This window comes from Acomys minous (genome assembly GCF_964271855.1).
Source record: "Acomys minous genome assembly, chromosome: 2".
Classification (NCBI taxonomy): Eukaryota; Metazoa; Chordata; class Mammalia; order Rodentia; family Muridae; genus Acomys; species Acomys minous.
In genome coordinates, this window is record NC_140484.1 from 115593317 (window position 1) to 115597573 (window position 4257).

A 4257-nucleotide genomic window follows, 5' to 3' on the forward strand; every position below is an offset into this window, starting at 1 on the left:
CGGTGGCTGGGACCCAACCGGGGCGGAGCTGCGGAGCCCGCCGCCCCATTGGGTCTCACCCGGGAGAAGGCGGGTCCAGGGCCGGGGCAGTAGCCTTCCCGACACCCTTGGGCCTGTTCCAGAGCCCGGGCCGCCCCAGCACTGAGCCCGCGCTTTCTGGGGACCTCAATACATCCCCCAAAGACCCATTCGGGCCGCGGAGGCTCAGGGCTGCACGACGCCCAGCTTCCACTAGGATGTCAGCGGCGGACACGTCACCTTAATCCCATGCGTCCTTCGCGTTTGGCTACCTGACGGACCTAGGAGCGTTCTTCAAGCCAATTGACAAGTTTTGCGTTCTTGAGCCAAAACCGTGACATCTTGGGTCTTCTCCAGGGAGTTTCCGGTTGAGTGGACTAACCAGGATCGAGAGTTGAAATCCCGAGTACGGTCGCAACAGGATTCAGGAGTTAGGCTACATACTAAGTTCACGGCCAGCCTGGGCTACATGAGACCCTGTAGAAAAAAAAAAAAAAGAAAAAAAGAAACGCCCCCTTCTGCTTTTCACTAGACCAAACTTCTAGGCCCAAAGCCCTTCAATTTAGCTGAATCTGTTTCCCCTGGGTATAAGAGTGCTGCCAGGAGACTTATGTGACATTGTGTATGTAAAGGTTTGAGGTGCAGGCATCCTCCGTGGCACAACCACCATCCAAGTTAATTGTGTTCTATGCCGGTAGTTATGCATGCCTGAAGGAGAGCGCAGAGGTCCAGCCACAACCCAGCCCAATAGCTCCTATGTTGCCTGTTTGCATGGAAAAACAAACAAAAAACCTGGCACACGCAATCTGAATCCGCCGCTGCCCATTTTCTTGAAGTAAGGCTCAAAGAAGGCTGGGTTCCGTGCAGTAGAATCTCACAGACCCACCGCAGCGTTCCCAACCAAACCAGTTCACTCCAAACTCGAGCCACCTTCCTGTCCTGTGCTCCCAGTTCTCCCCACAGCTTCATGCTCAGTTTTGCCAGATGGAGCTGGGCCTAGAAAGTGACCTTGAACGGCTAACATCAAAGCTCGCTTCCGGCAGTCTGTCTGTCCAAGCCACAGCGCCAGCTCTAGGGTCCAGTAGAGAGCATATGCAAGGAGATGCTCCTTTGGGCCCCTCCAGGGTCTGAGGAAAGGAAAAATGAAAAGCCTGGTCTGTAGCGGCATGTTCCAGAAAAGAGTGAGAGCCCTTTTACTGCGCCCCACCTTCTCTTGCATAAAACCATGGGTAAAGACCATGGAGGGAGGCCGCTGCCACCACCACCACTGGCTAGCCCCACATTTTTAAGTTAAACTACATTTCATAACCGAGTCCTAGCTACATACTAGTTCTCTGTGGCAGGACAAAAATTACTCTATCTCCACCCTCTTAGACTACATGTATAGACGCAGTCACCACAGATGCAGGGACAAGAAGGGAGTCCCAGGAGAAGCTTCTTATGCCGGTTGGTTGGTGGCGCAAGCCTGTAATTCCAGCTCTTGGAGGGCAGAGGCAGGTGGATCTCTGTGACCAGCCTGGTCTACAAAGAGAGTTCGAGGACAGCCAGGGCTTATTACACAGAGAATCCTGCAGAGAGAGAGACAGAGAGACAGAGAGAGACAGACAGACAGAGAGACAGAGAGAGACAGACAGACAGAGAGACAGAGAGACCTTCAACTACTAGTCTTCCTGCCTCTACCTCCCAATGCTGAGATTGCCCTACTCCAAGAGAAGTCTTGATGGCGCATGAGACAGCCAGCAAGAAGAAAGTCCTCTGTGCTGAAGAAGCATCCCTGGGGAGTGTGTATGTGAGTAGGATATCCGCCAGGAGTGTGAGAGGCCAGACCGCAGGCTGACAAATGCGGTGTCTACCCTCAGCCAGCCCACACTCTAGGCATGTGTGTTGGGGTGTGCTTGTAAGCGGAGGGTAGGCCCCCAGAACAGAGATAAAGGTGTGTCGAGAGGCAGGGGCTCACACTTAGAAGAGAGTCCTTGGACCAAAGGCAGGCCAAACAGAGGTCCTGGAGAGACTTCCAAAAAAGACAGCACCGCAGAGGTAGTTTAGCAACTGCCTGAACACAAGCCTGGCAGGAGCCAGAGTGAGTCAGACCTCCCCCTGGAAGGCTGCAGTACGGCAGTGCCATTATTAGAAAGTGGAAAACAGGAGGCGAGTGTTGATAGCCGAGTGAGCTATTTATGGTGATCTCCCCAGTCTGTCCTGTGCCTGTTTCCAGCACCTTCTCCCTGAAGCCTAACTCCAGCAGTTACTTTGCAGCTCAGACATACTTGCAGCAGCTCTCCCATGGACTAGAACAATCACGGCTGGCTAGATAGCTCTGTCGCCTGTGTCTACACTGCCTCTTACCAAGTCAAGCACCTGTTTCCCCTGCCCTAGCCCAACCCAACTTCTGACTGGTGGCTGCTTTGGCCTGCATGCTTGTGTCTCCACAATTCAGATGCTGGACACTTATTCTCTTGGTGATGTTGCCTGTTGCACAGAGGACACATGCTGCTCCACACAGGCTTACTGGGCCTCTGTGTCTTGCCAAGTCTGACGCAGGGATAGGTCAGAGGGCACAGTCCTTCCTGAGAAGACTTTAATCTTCAGGGGTGTGGCAAAGATGGCCATGCAAACAGTTCATTTCAAAATAGAGTGAATGGGGTACAGAGAGTGCTTCTGGAAGCCAAGGCTAGCCTTCAGGCTGAGGCAGTCCTCCTGCTTCTGCCCCAGAGTCCTGACATACCAGGTGTGAGTTGCCGAGCCTGGCTTCAGTGTCAACTTTATACTGCTCTATGGAAGCTGAACATCTGTCTTGGCTCTAGCTAGAAAAATAAGGACCACCCTGGCTATGCCAATTCATACCTGTAATTCAGCACAGGACAGGCAGCACAGACAGGCACACACACACACAAACACACACACTCATGCACCATGTGCACACACTAACTTGAACAAATGGACACTTTAACTAAAGTACTGTCCAGCATGCACAGCACAATTTAACTTTTTTGTTTGTTTGTTTGTTTGTTTGTTTGGAGACAGGGTTTCTCTGTGTAGCCTTGGCTGTCCTGGACTCCCTTTGTAGACCAGGCTGGCCTCGAACTCACAGCGATCCACCTGCCTCTGCCTCCAGAGTGCTGGGATTAAAGGCGTGCGCCACCACATTTGGCAAGCTCCCTTTAACTTAAAGGCATCTCCATGGACTTTTCTATCTTGTATTGGGGGGAACCGAAGAGTTAAAGGGCTTCTGGGTGGGAGAGGAAGTGAAGTCAGGGGAAGAACTTGAGGGCCCCAACACCCTCAACAAACAGAAAAGCAGCGGCAGCGGCTGAGACTAGCCACGCCCACAGCTGTGGCTGCCTGCTGGAAGAACAGCCCCAAACACACCCCAAACCCCCATCTACACCCCCCACAGGCCCTACTGCCCACCCAGTCACACCTGCCCTTCCCTCGAGTGCTCCTGAAAGAGCCACCGGTTTTTGGTTTTGGTTTTGGTTTTGGTTTTCTGGGGACTCAAGAAGACAAGTGAGAAATTAGTGGGAGATGGAGACGAGCTATTGTGACCCAGAACAAAGGTTCACATGGTGTGGTCTGAGGCAAGAGAACTTGCTGAGCCAGGAGCAGTAAGCAGCGCACGCCTTCCATCCCAGCCCTCAGGAGGCACAGGTAGGTGGATCTCTGTAAGCTGAAGGCCAGCCTGGTCTACAGAGTGAGTCTAGGACAGCCAAGGCTACACAGAGAAACCCTGTCTGGAACAAAGAGAAAGAGAGAGAGAGAGACTGAGAGAGAGAGAGAGAGAGAGAGAGAGAGAGAGAGAGAGAGAGAGAGAGAGTACTTGCTGACCCTGCAGATGAGTTCAGTTCCCAGAACCTTCAACAGGTGCTTTACAACCACCTGGAACTCCAGCTCCAAGAGATGCAGTGTCTCTGGCCTCTCTGGGCACCTGCACTCACATGCACAAGCTCCCCCCCCCACACACACACACACTTCAAACTAATATAAATAGGATGACGTAAGTAAAGGCTAGGCTAGAGGCTAGAAAGATGGCTCAGTGGTTAAGGGCATTTGTTGTTCTTGCTAAGGAACAGAGTTCAATTCCCAGCCTCACAACGATCCATAACTCCAGTTCCATGGGGTCTAATACTCTCTTCTGACATCGATGGGCACCAGGCATACACACATAGTACACACACATACAAACATATAAAATCTTTTTTTTTTTTTCGAGATATGGTTTCTCTGTGTAGCCTTGGTTGG